Below are 18,067 nucleotides of genomic sequence, written 5' to 3' on the forward strand. Positions count from 1 at the left end.
TGGTATATCTTTCTCATGGGATACTAAAAATTCTAAATTAAAATATATATTTTTTTTAAATTCACAGACGAAGCGATCATTAAAAGCAATTAAAAAGGCATTTTTCACGAAGATGTCATCCGGCTGTACAATACATCATTCTCCCCTACCGGCGAAGGCATCATGTACCGAGCAATTAACAAGTCCGCGTAAAAGGATTGGCTGCTTTTGGTCCCGTGTAAAATAAGTAATAAAGCCACTCTCGCACACTTCTTTCTCTCCTCTTTCTTTCTCTTACTTTTTTTTATCGCATTCCGCGACGAGCGGCTGTAATTTTTTATCGGCGAGAACATCTCGTCGTCTTTCCTCTGACGATCTTTACGAGGAGCCAAGTTTTGCGCCTCTAAGTTTTGTAATAAAAAGGCGTCGAAAATCGCATCGTAGTTGGATGTGGAGTTTTCGCTAAAGCAGCATAAATCCTCTCGCAAGCTTACAACAACCGCTGTGTATTTTCTTCCCTCCAACGCGCGTGAATGTGTGTGTGCGTGCGTGCGCGTGTGTGTGTATAGAGGCCTTTTAAAAACGGCGTACACGCCTTTGGCTCCTTGTTTGCTTTTTGCTCGAGTAATATCGCACAGCTTCAAAGATCTCCGAGGTCTGATATAATCTTTTTATAAATGAAGAACAAAGATATTTTTAAGAGTGTTTTTTTACCAAAATGAGCATGCGTGACTTTCTTTTTTTCTGCTGTTGATTTTTTCCCCTAAATTACAAAGTATTTTTGGGATGCACAGCTTTGTTAGATATATTTAGATGTTAGTACGTAATAGTGCTTAAATAGAGTTATAAGATTAGGATTTAGTAAACGAGGCTTTCTTTAAACGTCGATTATTAAACTTCCCATGTGATGAATAGTACTATAATATTGAAAATTTCCGTTACGTTATTGAATAAGTAAAATAGTCTATATTTGTTGTAAAATAAATGTATTGTAAACAGAACGATAAAAACCCGAGAAAACCGCAGAATGTATTGGTATCGTATTATAAAAGTTTTTGGATTACTATAATCTAAGACGGCATTTTGGACATACATATATTACCTGAAGATACATCTCACAAACAATCAACTATTATTTCTAACGTACGAGCAATAACCAAATACAAAGTGTACTAAAATATTCCTGAAAGTGTTTTTTTATTTAAAATTATTTTATGCCCGAATAAATATCAATTAATAACAGAGTAAAGAAACTTTCAATATCAGATCGATGAAGATTCGTAATGCTTTATTATTCGGCGAACATCTGTTCTCTGTTAACCCTGTTAAGTCGCCATTAATCTGATATCGCGTTGAAAATTCGCAGGAAATTCAAAGGCAGTCGCTTGCATCGAAGGACGTCGCTGCGTTGCAAAAACAAAAAAATTTGTTTTGAAGTCTCACTTAACGAGAGACGATGAAAAAAGAATGTCGCGTCATTCCCGAACGACTTCAGAGCGTGCAATCACGAACTTGAACTTCGCAAATTGAACGGTTTCTTTCGTGTGCATCCTCGTTATAAAGCATCATTGGGTTTCGTGTCCCTTTTATAGCTTCGTTCTCTCTCGCACACAAGAAGGGAGAGAGATCGATGATCGTGTCGCGCTTGGCTATTCGTGCCGTCCTCCGAAAACTCGTTCCTCGTAAAACAGAGAGGCGCTGCTGCGAACGCTCCTCAAGGAGAGACGTCAGTCCGCGCCGCCGCTCTGACAGACGCGATTAATTGCGATTAATTGGAGCCCAAGTTATATATGCGTCTCGCACGCGAATCTGCATATACTCGAGGGCTAATACACTCGTTCACGCGAACGATATACCTTCATTCTATCTCTCTCTTTTTATTTTTTACTTTTTTAAATTTATTTATTTGAAAAGCTAATTAATGGTTTTTTCTGAAAAATAAGTATTTCTTTTCCATCCTTGAAAGAGAGACTGGAAAAGTCTTTGCCACCAAATGAAAAGTGAAACGCTAGGAAATGATAAACGTCGATCTTGTGCAAATGGCTTTTCTCGAAGGTGGGCGCAACGATCAACGCAAATGATGAGAGAAAAGTGTATATATTATCCATGTCTCGTGTATTCTTTCCGGGGTTCCTTCATTATTCTCGGTCTCTTCGCTCGGTGATATGGGATCTTTTTCGTGGGTTCTTGTTCTGGAAAGGTGTGATTTTTTTTCTGTCGTGATAAATTTTACGGAGTGCGGCTTTTATAATGATTACCGATTAAGTTCGGACTAAGTATGAACCATTAGTCTTTATTTCGATAGCTGTGTGACTTTACGATGAGACCTGATATTTAAACGTTTGCTCGTCTCATCAATCAATGCGGAAAAGTAAGAAATAACGAACAAGCTTGATTTCATCGCGGCGAAATTCTCGCGCATGATTTATGAAAGTGCGATTTTTCCAGTAAGCCCGACGCACTTTTCTTTTCAGCAGTGTTTCCTTCACAATGCGCTCCCTGCGAAAATTCTTGGCATCATAACCGCGTTGCGCGCGCGTGTTAACGAAGTCCCGTGCGCGCAACAAAGGCGAAAATACCAAAGGAGAGTTAGGGTCCCCGGCATACGACAGCCAATTATTTCAGAAATTCAAATTCTACAACGTTCCCCTTCTTACAGCTTCGATGAAAGTTTTCCCTCTTTTTTTACAGGTAATAAGCCCTCTTCTCTCGGCGTTCCTTATCGGTTCACAGGATCGGATTGCGAAGAAAACTTCTCGCGCGGGGTCAAAGTTACAAGGCCGCTGTAGCGACACGCACATTCTTTGCAAATAATGGACATACGCCGAGTGGCCCGAAAAATATCCAGCAGCTACAGACTCAGTTTTAATGAGGCAGGCATGCAAATGAAGAAGGGGAAGTATAGAGACCCTCGAATTCTCTGTTCTGGGCCCTATACACACACACACACACACACACACACACACACACACACACACGCACACACGCACACATATATAATTCATTGACCCCCTTTAATGCCGCCTCATTTATTTCTTGTTTTTCTTTTCGAAGATTCGCAGCTTCAAAGCGACTTACCGGCAAGTGTGCGAGTCTTCTCTTCCACGCTTCATTAAACTTTTTTTTTCGTATATATTATTGCTGCGCGCGTGGGTGTGGACATTTAACGGCTTTTTAGCTATGAAACTTTTCTTTTCGTGTCGATGAATGAGAGTGCACAATGTGTAAAATGAAAAAAAAGATCGAAATCCGGATCAAGAAGAAATCGTTGTGTTCACTGCCGAAGTGTTCTTTTTTTCTCGAGAAGGGAGATAACATTTACAAAATACTCTTTTAACGGCTGATTAATGAGTTCGATATTTGTATGTGTGTGTGTACATTTTAAAGAGATGAATATGCTTTCTCCCTACTTTCGCGTATAATTTTTTTAATGAGAATATTTTCGAGGATCGAAGATTTGGAGAAAGTTTGGACTGATCATTAATTTGAAATTGAAAAATTAATCGAAAATTTAAGTTTTAACTAACGCCCGAAATAAATATCGTAATATTACTGTTCATCAGATCGAAGTATGTACCAAAAAAACATTCAATTAAACCGATCGACACGCTGCACATCTGTGCCCCATTATATAGGCTATCGCGGCACATCAGTGGTAATAAAAATCGACCGCGGTCTCGCGTCTCTTCCAACGCGCATTGTTATTTTTTGCCGAAATCACATTTTCGGAGAGCCGCATCGTCGAAATGCCATAAGTGCCCAGCTCCTACACACACGCGCGCGCGCGCGCGCACACACTCACATGCTGGTCATAGCGTTGAAATTAACAACTTTAATCTAATTACAGTGCGTCCGAAGCCCTTGCGCCAAGTTTTTGTGCGTGGTAGCAGCGCGGCTACTAATTAGCTGCGTATCTTTTTGTCTGTCCTCCGAATACGATATGCTTTTCGCTCGCGCTTCTCTTCTTCTCCTCTTGTTTTCGTACGGAGGGGGGGCCATTGTTTCGGGATATTAATGCGGATGCCAGTGTCCTGTTTCGACTGCTCGCGTTTGGCGGCTACTTTTAGCTCTTCTCCTCCGTCTTTTTCTTTTTGCCAGCGGGAAGCTCGCGCGACGACTGCTGCTGCCGTCCCTCGACCGAACTTCTTCGCGAGTTATTGCGTAATTTGTAAAAGGGAGAGAGCCCGCTTCTTCACTTTTTTCGTAAGAGATGTATTAATGTGTTTCCAACCGCGGGCTTAGAAGCTATGCGTTTTATAGGCGCCTGCGGTGCTTTCAACATTATCGAGAGAACGTTTTGATGGTGCATATAAACGGATGTGTTGACTGTTTTTACATGGTCAGATGTGGTCAGACAGTGTCGGACGGTTGCTTTCTCTCTTGTGCATACTCGATTTTGGGCATAGATAGAAAGACGTAGGTTCGACTCGCTGATGTCGGAACTCACTTTCGTCAAAAAAATGTTATTTGTACCTCAATTCCCTTCCGTAATGGCGATATAATCAATTCAAAAAGCAATCCAATAAATCAACACAATTTAGCGTCAAGAAAACGAAACAATCAGCTTTGAAAAGTTCAGTCGAGTATCATTAATTACGAGCGATGCAAACAAAACTACATCGTCATCGCCTCTTCCCACATTTTTCCCCGTCAACGCAGCTGGATGTCCAATTAACAAATATTATATGTATCCTTTGGCGTATACACACGTCTTAATTTTTCACGTTACAAATATACAAATGAAGCCGTCAAACGAAACTCAAAACCGGCAGGCGAAAGGGGAGAATACTTCGCTAATTAAAAACGCCAAGACGTGTTTCGGTGCCGATTATGAATTTGACATAATAGGGTGCTGAAATGTTAAAACGTGAAAGTGCTACTACAACATCTTATACATCGACCGCGTAACTTCGAGATAAACTGACAGATTGTGAAAAACGTATGCTTGCGTATTGAATTTGCCACTTTAGTTGAAATGCGTGGACTCTTCCCGTAAACAATATAACATTTTTATAAATAATTATGCTGTAGGTGATTGATTACTTATTTTTGTTCATGGTGAACGAGGTAAAATTTTAATTAATCAAGTGTCTAAATTACATTTTCATTAATTTTTAATGAAAATTCAATGAACATACACCTTGACGAAGTATTTCGAAATAGCGAATGTAAAAGTAAAAGCCACGCAACACGGTAGTCGGCGAAATAAAAAACAAACACCAACGATCCACCTGATATACGTGGAATCGGGTCTACGACCTCGAACATTTCCACGCGCGCGCGAGAACAATTGGCATCGCGCGCGCCTCTGCTGCTACGCCGAGAGAGCGGAAGCAACGTTATAACATCGCACAAAGGATGCTGTCGGATGCATTTCGCTCTCGCTCTTTCGTGCGTCAAATCATAAAAGAAAAATAAAATACTCGCTTTTCAAATCAAAAAAAATAGACTGACCGCACGCAGCGAAGTGCGATTATATGGAATTCTGCGGTGAGAAAACACACATACGCGTGCGCGGGGCTTGTATTCTAATGGCTCATTGTGTGCGTGAGCTTCACTGTTTCTCTCTCCTTTTTTTTTTAATTGTCCGTGGGCTTGTTAATTGGACGAGGCGTAATTAGCAACGTCAATTATTTCGATAATATAAAGCTTCTCTTTTTTGCTGTATTACATGTTGAAATAATCGTTTGGAATGCCGATCCCGAGTAAGCGTCAAAGTTTTTCAAGTGGAAAAGTTAATAAATTAAAACACACACAGACCGAAGAGCTGAAATATGCTAAATCATAAAAGGCAGGAGGAGGCTTTAAAACGTCGAGTTTGCTCAGAGCGTAAGAAACTCGACAGGATATATACGAACTCTCGAATGTCACGAGAGAAAGATCATTTCCATGGCTCGTAATCTGCTTAGATTAACGCTTAAAGCTGCAGCGCCCTGCCTGTGCACACGTGCAGTACGCGATCTTCTATTTTCGAAGCGGCACGAAAATAAAACGTCGTATGTGGAGTCGCGAGCGAGCCAGTTTCCGCTTGGTTGGCATGATCTTTCTCTCTCTCTCTCTCTCTCTCTCTCTCTCTCTCTCTCTCTCTCTCTCTCTCTCTCTCTCTCTCTCTCTCTCTCTCTCTCTCTCTCTCTCTTTCGGCCGAGTGTTAAATCCGTTTAATACTTTGTGACTGATTTGGGGTGAGGTTTATCGACTGACCTTTTTTCTCTCTGAAGACTGCTAGGGGGGTCTGACTTCTTCAACGAGAGACGAAATTTTGTTATTATTTTTCTTCTTTTGAAGATTATTAGGAAGACTGAAAAAAGCCGTTTAAGATTATTGATAATCAATCAGTTTCATCGACGTACTTTCGGACAGAAGTTACGTTATTCCCTTGTCACAATACTCATCACTACAAAGAATATCAATAATCTGAAAAAAAACGTCCAGTGCTGACGCATAAGTTACATAAAAATAAAAATCAATGAACAGCTAAAGAGTGAGCAAGAGAACTTTGTTCTCGACAATGCGCGCACGTAAAAGCCCTTAAGTCCGTGTGCGCGTGCGAAACCGTTGAAGGCGCAACGTCGCAATTTTTTTTCTCAGGCACAATAAGCTCGTCTCTCTCCGCGAAGCGCAGGTAGCAAATAAAAAATGTCGCTCGTCCCACACACGTTTCTTCTCTTAGTCCTCCCATTCACTTCTCTCTCTCTCTCTCTCTCTCTCTCTCTCTCTCTCTCTCTCTCTCTCTCTCTCTCTCTCGTTCTCTCGGGCGCCTTCTTCCTTCCGCACCGCTTTGCGTATGAATATGCGCTAAGCAGATTTGTCTTTTCAATCTCGCGTGCCTGTGGGAATACAAATTGCCGTGCTCTCCGTCAGGGATAATAACGCCGACACGACCGCAAAAAAGACGTATTTTTTAACCTTCAGGGTCCTTTGCAAGCTACTACATCTACTACATTCAGCTTGAGAAGTTTGTAGATGTTCTAGCTGAAAAACTTTCTTTTTAAAGGATATCACACGGTGGAGTTCGCGAAGTTTGCACAATTTTGGTTTCGTTTGAGGTATGTGTGTGTGTGCGCGCGCGCGTGTGTGTGTGTGAAAGAGAGAGAGAGAGAGAAAGGGATGTCGTTGCCAGGCGCCAGGAAACCAACAATTATCTGAGCTCCAAAGCGCGTCTGATGTGTTTGTATATTTCGTTATTCTTTTGACGGGCAGAAGAAACATATTATTTGAAAAAAAAAATTTTGTATAATCAATAGAATACTGAAAATTGCAGGAATGAAAGTATAAATTGTGATGTTCAAACATAAAAAAAAAATGCATGTTGAAATAATTGAAAAATACTTAGAAAATGTTTAAATCAGAATCAATTTAGCTTGAGTAAAATATTTTATTTCATGAATTATAGTATTCAAATGAATTTTTAGATAGCACTGAATTTTATCACTCTTTTATCACCTTGTTTACTTGATTCAAGTGAAAACTTTAAATATTTTTCAGAGTTCGTACTTGAAAATTTGCATTTTGCAATATAGATTTTTGATAAATTACGTATTCCGATTTAAATATTCAATTACAGTCTATCATCAATTCAGTAACCAATTATCCCTTTATCATTCAACGTAGATATCACTTATCTTCCTGCGCACCGCAAATTGTACAAACAGATAATTCTCGACAACGATTTTTACACAACAAAAAGGAAATATATAAGTTCACTCCATTTTCCATAAACGATGCTCACGTGGAGCGAGGGTAACTACTGTAAAACCGCAAAACTATTATCCTTTTTCGGAATGATTCCTTTTTCGATTTACCCATAGCACGCCGAAGGCAAAAATAATAGGAAAAAAGTCGCGGCATAGCACTCGACTATTTATGCTAATTGAGTATTGAGATAGTCGTAAAACAGCTTTAATAAGTGACGTTATTGCCTAGAAACAAGCAAAAGCAACCACCTCTAACCGATGGTAGTTCAATAATGCGGATTAAAGTAGTAAACATTGAGGCTCGAGTGTGCTAGCTGCTGCTGCCGATCGACTTTTTGAAGGAAAAGGAAAAAAGGATACCAAAGCCCTCTCGGTACACTCTTTCTCGTTTAGCCAAGTCGTGTCCAGTTGCATTCTATTAGGTTTCTCAAGAGTATACCAGTTTATATCCTTGGTTGGGATAAAAAAAAAGCAGCAACATCATGGGAGAAGGACGAGAAAGGATCTCTTTTTTCGGGAACTGCGCTGCGCCAAGAGAGGGAGAAAAAGAAGGTTAGAAAGGGTGTGCTAATGGGAAATACTGGTTTTCGGCACTGGGACACAAAGACGGTGTGTGGCTGTGTGATGGATCGCGGATTTGGCTGTGTTTCCGCCAAAATCGGCGCTGTTCGAGAACGGAGGATTAGCGATAACGATTGTTCAACATCCTCGCCGCGATAAATCTCGCAAAAGGAAGTTTTCGTGTACGCGCAGTTGCTCCGCGATAAAAACGACTAAGACCGCGACGCCCGACAATTACAGAAAAAGACTTTCGCGAGCATTTCGTTTTTCTTTAAACGTGACCATAAATTATAAGAAATTACATTCCGGCAGAAAAAGAAAGGTCGTTCATTCGGAAATGATGCCGCGCGTTCGTTTAATTTTTTTTTTCCCTTTGCTCGTTGTATTTATCGAATTCGATTATTTTTCAGGGGGCGCGGGCTCCTCTCTTGACATTCTACTTAACTTCAAACTTCGAAAGATCATTACTTGTTTATGCAAACGAGGCTCTGAGCACAACTTCAATTTTAATTAGGCTGAAGTTTAAAAATTGGTCGGAAATTCAAGCCCGCGCTCGTTCGAAATTGGCAGGTGTGATTAAAATTCATTTCGCTCTGGAGAAAGAGAGAGGGAGAGAGACTTACGGCAATTTTGCATAATTTCGTAAAATTATACGAAAAAGAATATACTCGCAGGACCATTCCCTGAGCAAGTTTTTCGATGCGCACGCGTGTGTCCATTGCACGGAGTATATTTTCGGAGCGTCGTGCGCGCAGCTGACGCAAAATTGGCCGTTTGTCTTTGCCGCTTTTTATTTCGCGCGATAAATTTGAATTTTGTGCGGCATCGCCTTGTATGTTTTACCACGTTGAATGGGCCATATTACCTTATCTTTTCTCTCTCTCTCTCTCTCTCTCTCTCTCTCTTTCTTAGCATCGTTTTATTGTCAAGCTGAACTCTTACATGCGAATATTTAAGGACCTAATTTATTGGCTTCGATTTCCGCGCGTGCGCGAAGAAAAAGGAAAAGAAAAAGGCAACGCAGTCTTAATTTTGAGAACGTTTCTCTCTCTCTCTCTCTCTCTCTCTTCCTGCGTAAGTTTTTTTCTCTTTCGAGCGAAAAGAAAAATTGATCATTATTTGCGAGTTTCAGTGGGCTTTGATTCTTCAGTAACCAAGAATGCACAATTCGGCGAAAAACTTCAACACGCTTCCATTGACGTTTTAAAAATTATGAATGAACGACGATCCGAAAATAAAAGTACGTTTTTCGTTGAGTACACACCGAAAATGCATACGCACAAACGTATTTTCAAGGCTCATTGTTCATTACCTCATATCCGTTCCGTTCATAAAAGCCTATGCTGTGTCAGATATACATTGAGTTGCTATTCTCTGCGAATTTCGAAACTAGTACATGTCAAGAATATTATTGCGTATCGTTCTATTTCAAAGAGATCTTTCGAAAGGTAATTACAAGATAATCAGTTAGTGCCTGATTAGTCTCTTCCTGCATGATTTTTCTTGGTGAAAAGAAAAAATAAAAGTCTGACTGGTACTTGTAATTAATTTTAATTGTTTTGCTCGCATGAAAGTATGCTTTTCCTTTCGGTTAGGATAGAATGAAAAGATAGATGTTTCTAGATATTCGACGATATCTTGAAATGTTTTTTTATGTCAAGTGCACAAAGGAGGCATTTATAGAGTAAAGAAGGAGACCAGAAAAGTTAAAGCATTCGCCATCGTTTTACTTTTGCTATCAAGCGCTTGTAGTATCCGGTGAATCACGCAAAAGCTTTTGCTGTCTTTGTCGAAGAGCTTTCAAACGAAAACACTTTGCAATGGTTCTACAGTTGTATAAAAATTTTTTTTTTTCGCAAGATAACTTCGTTATTTATACATGCAGTCGAGCGAAACTGTACAAATTCTTCGCTGGCAGCAAATAGAAGCAAAAAATACTGAAATATATCTTGTAGTACGTAACGCGTAACTGTGACTTTCCCTCCGTATAAAAATGTCTTATTCGGCACAAATAACAGCTCAACTACCGCGCTAGCCAACGAGTTATTTAAATTCTCGCAATGCACCACAGGACAGGAATTCGCCGCCAGACTATTTACTACCCAACACTATAACTCTTATCGATTGAACAGAATCCAGCTGGAGCAACAAGTATAAAAAAATAACGCTCTAATAACAACCAACGGAAGCCGACGTACATTTCTGTTAGCGAAAATACCGATGTATGGGTTTTATTTTTAATTGCGACAATGCTGTGCTTTAAATCATTCATCATGAACCTGCTATTGCATCACTCATTGATATGTATACATTAATCTAAATGCGACTGGATATTTGCTGTGTGATGTGTGAATAGAAGCTTTGTGTGTTTGCCAAATGAGCAGAAGAAAGTCTCGACACGAACGCAGATAGGGGGTAAAAAATTGTAATACGACTTAATCGCGAGCGAGATGAAAGTTTACAGTTTGCGGATCAAAAGCGCGCATTCATTGACGGATTCATTAGGACAATCAATGATATGTTACGAACACGCAGCCTTGTAAATCACTTGAGAGTTTTGAACGCGAACTCGTGATTTTGCAAATTCGACCGGCCGCGAACGATGCTGCTGGCGCGAAGAAAAAAAAATCCACGGATAAATTTGACAAACCAGAAGAAGCGTGGCGATAGCCCTTTTCCCTTGGTGCCATTAACACGATGCTGTGTAAATCGGTATCTTTTCTCACTTCCGTTATCAGGCACCTCGCTCGCGCGCCCCTTTTGCAATAGTACTGCAGCAGGTATAAGCGCCTTGCATCTATCTCTATTTGTGTCTGTGTGTGTGTATGTGTGTGTATATATATATATATATATATATATATATATAGAGAGAGAGAGAGAGAGAGAGAGAGAGAGAGAGAGAGAGAGAGAGAACTCTCGCGAAGGCATATCGTTCGGCTCCTATCTCCGTGTCGTTTCGCACGCGATAGATCGCGGCCAATAGCTGCACATACTCACCGTATGTGTTTGTGTGTGTGTACATTCAGGCGATGCGTTATCTTATATAGCAGCGCGCTACTGGACTAATACGCGACTGCGGCCCATGCTTTGCAATCATTCCTCTTTTTCACGGCAATTCTGGGTTAACCGTGTCGGCGAGGCGCGACAAAACGCGCTCAAGTCCGCGAGCAAGTGGGCCGATCGCCAATTTCGATTATATTCGCGAGTAAACTAATGTCTGCTCGCACGCGTGCTTTTCATCCGGGCACACGTGAAAAATCGATGCTTTTTGTTGCCGCGTCGCATTGCGAGGTTCAGATGTATACTTCTTGTTGGTTGGCTGTTGAAGGACGTGGCCGCGATTTCGGAGCCTTTCTCGGATAATCCTAGAACGCTTTTTCGGATAGAAGAAAGCGATGCATGCCGCTCGTAACCTTATCAGGGCGCGAAAGTCATGTAAAACCTAAAGAGCCGGAAGGTAAAAATATAAAATTTCATTTTTTTTTTTTAAATCAACGCGAAAGCATTGAAAAAGTCATGCTAACTAAACCATGACAACGTGAAGGATAATTTACACTCATGCGATATCACGTATAATTGTTAAAATATTAGAATCGTTTATTCCACCGCCGGAGAACCGACAGAAACGTACAATACGGTAAATTTTACTGGAATTTCGTCATTTATAAAATTAGTAACAAACGATATCCAGAGAATCGCAAATAAATTAAAATCATCTGGCGGAAAGCAATTGCAATCAATATAGAGTGTCGATCTTGTCAACTGAGCGACGAGCAAACAATCCGTACGGTCTTCTCAGCGCAGCACGCATCAATCCATTCATACAGCCAATTAAACGACAATAAGAAGAAGAGGAGAAGAAAAAGAAACGTGATAGTTGGAACCGCGCTGCGAGGATGGCAAACGTGTAGCGCGCGTGGCGCCGTAAGCGCGAATCGTGCGGCTCGATCAGATATATATGGCAGACTTCGCGCGGCCCCGTTAGATCTACATTCTAGCTCATTTTTCCAAGCGCGCTAATGAATAGAGCTTGCGGGGACCCGTTTTTCCTCTCCTCTCCCTCCTTTGTATTATACTCGATATACTTTATTGCCTTGCTGCTGCTGCTGCTGCTGCTGCTGCCACCATTGCTTGGCTTGCTGTTTTCTCGATTTTTACAGTCTCTACTGGTTCAACAGGAGAGTCTTGCTATCATCGAGACTCTTTGGCTTTTTCCCTTCTTTTTCCGTATGGGCGTTGCAGATGTATACATTGTTGGGTTAGCTTCGTTTTTCTTCTCTTTGCTTCTCTCGAAAGATATGCGGTAATTGTAATTTTTGTTTTCTGGCTCGGCGCGCGAGGAGGGATATTCAATAACAGATCGATAAAATCGATAAATTATAACTGTAAAAGTCGAACGTGCTGCTTGAGAAATGAATATTGCTTTTGCATACAAAATTACAAATCATTTTGAGAATTCGCGAGGATGGATGAAAGATAGCTTACGTCATCGTTATTTGAGTATAGCGCCAAAGCAATTTCATAGTGTGTTTTACTTTTTATTATAATGCCGGAAATATAGTTCGAAATTTTGATAAATAATTTATGTCAAAATTCAATTTTCCTATTTTTTATGATTCAATTATTATGAAATCGTAAGTATATTTATGCTTTAAATAAATTTCCACGCGACGATCATTGACTTCGAGAAGCTAGTAAGTCAATATAATTCGCAAGGGTCAACTGCAATAAATAGCAAGTGAGTTCACTTTATGTATCGCGCGGAATGCCTTTCAAGCGTAAGAATTTGCGTAGCTCAGAACGAGTTCTGTCGAAGTCTCGTAAATTTACATTGAAATGTACAAGGCTCATTGGTCGATCTGACAAAATGTAATTTCACGTTTCAAGAACTAGCCACCAAAAAATGGATATCCGTAATTAACTCAGCAGCGGAAGAATTATCAACTCCACGCGCGGGCTGAAGATGCTGTACTAAACAACTTGGAAATCCATCCGTTTCCCAAGTGTGTAATCACTGTGGAGATTCTCTCTTGGTGAGTTTTTCGATTATTCTATATCTCGAGGGAGTCTTTGCTGGACTGCACACATACTCGATCGTAAGTAAGAATAAAAAAAGGAAGCGCACGAGAGAACTCATGCAATACGCCGTTATTACAGTTATTACTTGCGAGCGTCCTTCGGCGCTTTGCAGCTGCTTTAGCGAGAGAGAAAAAGAGAGAAGCTACGGGGCATGCAACCGCGCGTTGTAGACATGTGTGCATAGTACACACGAGACAAGATCTCTCGAGTGACATTGTGCAAGCAAGGAACGATTAGATTTTCAGGACGGGATTCTAATTGTTGCTAATGACATTGCTAACATGATTTTCAAGATTGTTTCGCGAGTGCTTCTTCCAGACAGAATCTCATCGTAATTATATGTCTTTATATGCAGAATATACTCACAATCTTTTTTAAAAGCGAAGAAATTTGTGTAATCATGTTCGTAATTACTTTTAGACAATTTTTATTCCATGAAGAATGAGTAAGTAAATTTTATCGTTTAAAAGGAATTTAAAAAGTATTTTCAATCTCGTTTGGAAATTCTTAATGCTGTATTGCAAACATTTTTCTTGTTTGAATATTTAAAAAGAATTTCTAATTCTAAAGTAAATACTTTTAAAGAAAATGAGTGCATTTTATTTTTATAAATATTTATCTAGTATTCCGAAAAATATAACTTCTTTTTCAAATGCACAAGTTAATTAAACTATTTTTCATCGGAAATCCCGATGGGAAAATTGAGTTCAAGAACTAAGTATACGCTAACACATATAACTCTCCGAAAGATTGTCGCAATCTCGTTCGAATCTTGTCATATAGTATAATTTAAATATCATCGCTTTGCATATTGAATCGCCTCAATATTGTATCGTAGTAATGCAGCACCAGTAGCAGCAGCAGCAGCCGAACACGCGAAAATTTCGCGCAAAGGATATAATTATATCTGAACGCACGTGCAGCACTGTGATAATCATAATGCAACGCGCGCTGCTATAGCACGTCGCGAATAAGGGAGTGACGCCCTTTTCGTAGCGCATATACACTACTGCCGTCGATGCGACGTGCTCAGGATTAACCGATCGGCTCTATGTGCATTTTACATTGGTGTTTCGTCCGACCGCGGCGCGCCATCGCATTTACTTAATGTGCACACTTGATGGATTAATTAGTATCACGTATAGACAAGCTGCAGCGTCTGGAAAAATTTAATTTCGTGAGCGGTACGTATTATAATTATATGCGCTTGTCGTGATTGCCAGCTTAGACGATGACGCAAAAGTTGTGCGCGCAACGACGGGATTTATTCGGTGCCTTGCGTTTCGTAAGCTGACGTGTTATTTTGAGATGTTGTCCAAGAGCGTTTTCAATTTAATTACAAACGGAAGTCAAGTAGTCTGTTAAGGATTATTAGACAAGAGAGAGTATGTCTGACGACGGCTTTTGCATCTGTACACGATTAATTCAAGATTTAGTAAGCGTATGTCGTTGAAGATACCAACGAAGATCTCCAGTAGAATAATGAATATCAAACAATGAGTTGAATCACTAAATCACGATGCCATGCAACATTTGCTGTTGACTCAAACTCTGTACATCAATGTGTAATTTATTTAATTCTTATCGAATGTTACGTAAAATAAGAAAAGATTGGAAAAAAGCCAGAATTTCTATTTTTTTTTCCTATTAATAAATCATTTGCGTTTAGCGAGCCCATAAAATATTATCAATCTCGCTATTAACACGTAACCCGGGAGAACTGGCGAAACGAGCCGACGGGATGTGGGCATTTGCGTAAAAGCTCATTATACAAGCGTTTGTGTTGGGGCTTATCAAATCCACAAATCAACGTGAATAAGGTAGATCCCGCGCGCAAAAGAAAAAAAACGGACCACCGCGACGAGCGAGGTGCTTCGACAATAAATAGCTGGTTTATCGGCGAACCCGTCACCTTAATTACAGCCCTAAACAGAATTTAAAAGCACTTCTATCACGTGAATTCGCCGAAAATTCTGCGCTACACCCGGAAATCGCGAATTCGCATTAAATGCTACGGATATGGAGTAGTAATGAGTACGCGCAGAGTGATATTCCCGAGCAGAGAATTGACGGAGTGAGGAGGTGCATACATGTGATTTCCGAGTGTGTGTTTTTCTCGAACGGATCGTTTTCATAACTAGCGGTTTTGATACTCGGCAATGAGCGTACATAGTTTGATCCATCGCATCTGCCACCGAGGATGATTGATAATTAAGTTGCAAACTGGAAATCGCACACAAAGCCTCCTCGATCATTATCTCGGCCCTTCGCGGGGAATAAATATGCTGTGGCGCGCGCGCGTGCGCTTGACGCGCAGCATCTCGTCGGAAATAATCGAATCAACAGGAATTTTAACCTGCAACCGCGAGTCGCAAGACACTCCCAAGATACGTCGCACAACAAACGGCCTGTAAATTATCTAAATTAGATCGTGGACGAGCGGATTTTTTTTATCAAGGCATTCGCAGATCTGTTCGCGTTTGCTGATAAGGCCAAAATGCTAATTCATTAGGTAGTCAGTGAAAGCTGTAGGTTGTGTATTTTATCTGGGATTTCGGATGGGCTACCGATTGGTTTCGTAAGCTCTTCGTGAATCTTATTAGTGACACACGCGGGAGCACACTTTTCTTGCGCGCACATCGGCGTAAGATATTTTTAAATGGCAACTCGCCTTATGTTGCCATTTACATTTCTAATTTAAATAACGATTATATGCAAAGTAAATTGTTAAAAGATCCTTAGACGCATCTTTCATTATACCAATATACGATTGATAATTAGCATATTTCTGAATATTTTTAACAAACCGTTAAGCGAGTCAGACATAAGTAGGCACAGCAAATCACAGCGAGGAAAAAAAAATCACACTTTAACTCAATTCATTTGTTAAGCAGAACCTCAAGCAAATCGCCCGTATACCTGAAATGAATCCTCTATAGTTGGAGGTATAGTTTTTAAAGTGAACTCTGCGCGTCATTTCGTAATATTCATTTTCTCTGCGGTTCTCCCGCTCATTTCCATCCGGCCAAATTGCCTTCTGCTGCTAAACTCCAAAATACACTCCCGATAGAAATTGAATATAAAATAATATGCGCGCAAGACGCGTTACTCAACCAGCTCGAACGTTAGATAATGTGTCGTTCGCCATAACCTTTTTTCTCCACGTGCACTTTGAGCTTGTGCAACCGTAATGATGAAAAAAAAAAATTATTTATGTTCTCACTGAGATTTTTACAAAAAAAACAATGATTGGTACTGAGATCTTTTTTTTCAAGTATTTGATAACGGTTGACGTTCATACAAGCATCGGTATGAAAAACAAGTTCACTCAGCCATAGACAAATATGACGCTCGGCATGGATATGATACGCTAAGAGAGAGCCATTTCGAAGAATAATAAGTGTCCCTGTTCGTATGTGTGGTTTAGCAAGTTGAGAATATTAGTCTCGTGATGCATCCAGGACTATTATTATTACTTATTACTTAGAAAACTATTAGGCAAAAGAGACGAAAAGAGTTGAGAACAAGAATTATTCTTATAACGGTGTGACCGAGGACAACAGGCCGGTAATAAGATTTTTCTTATATCATTGAATGTACATAGGTGATGAAATTCCAGGATAATAATACTCATTTCGATATAACGACAAACGTAAAAAAAGAAGGGGTTCTGCTTAAAATTCGCATCTGTGTGCGTTCGTGCAGATAATAAGCACACGGGCGACGACTTGAATTGCAAAAATTGTAGACCTCCCGTCGTTTATTTTCCTGCTTTTTTTGCTCATTGTTCAACTGCTGAGCGCAAACCGCTATAAGCGCGACTACCGTGAAATGCCGCGTGCGCGCGGACAGATTTCAATATCGTAGAGAAGAAAAGCTTCGCGGATAAGATATGCATTTTCTTCTTTTTCTTGCCTTTTAACTAAAACGTTCGACGACTAGTAATTTAATGGAATAAGCTTGTTTGCTATATGATATTTCACTCTATGTACTTTCGCCGTTTTTCATAAAATACATACCTTTTTCTTTGTTTCTTTAGTTGAAAAATAAATTACTAATACATTTTTCCATACGCTCATATTAAATTTCATACACGTCAATTAAGTTGCTAAATATAATTATTCTTCCTTTTTATGAGGCCCACGCTTACACATTTTTCAATTCATCATTTAACTGAAATAAAGAGGGCAATTAAACGTGTGTTATATTTTTTGTACTCATCGATGCCGTAACCATGTGCAATAATTATTGAATAAACCGCGAAACGAGCCGTTTGCAATCTATCAACAGTGTCCTCGTAGAAAAAACGTCAATCGCGTATGTGTGCTTTTCAAAGTAATTTAATAGTGCGAGACAAGTCCGTGTGCTGCAATTAAAATGCGCAGGACAAAAAAATAAATAAAAAAGCTACGACGTCGGTGTCTCGTCATTTACGAAATCCATCGCTTGCGCGTTCACGATTCCCCTTGGCAGTTTATTAGCAAAACTGGCCTGAATTCATAAATAATGCCTTGTAAATAAAAGTGCAAAGCGGAAAAAAAAATCGTCGTAAACTTGCGTCGCGGTAATTAAAGGACGTAACAGCCTAGTTGTCGCCAATACGAAGCAAAAAAAAAACATTTCGTCACCCTGGTTATATGCACTTTCTCTAATCGTCAATCAAAGTTCCGGGGGAGAGCGAATCGTTTATACATGCGAGTAACAGTGAGAGAAAGAGATTGGAGCGAGCGATTTTTCGGGTGCATTGTATATAT

General features: G+C 40.0%; 1 protein-coding gene across 4 annotated transcripts in view; it reads right to left on the reverse strand.

The window, feature by feature from the left end:
• LOC131669803 (homeobox protein prospero-like) overlaps window positions 1-18,067 on the reverse strand; it is an 83,756-nt gene that overhangs the window by 64,013 nt on the left and 1,676 nt on the right. The gene's annotated exons all lie outside the window — the stretch shown is intronic.

The sequence above is a fragment of the Phymastichus coffea genome, unplaced genomic scaffold (genome assembly GCF_024137745.1).
Source record: "Phymastichus coffea isolate CEN01 unplaced genomic scaffold, Cenicafe_Pcof_1.1 PCOF00097, whole genome shotgun sequence".
Lineage (NCBI taxonomy): Eukaryota > Metazoa > Arthropoda > Insecta > Hymenoptera > Eulophidae > Phymastichus > Phymastichus coffea.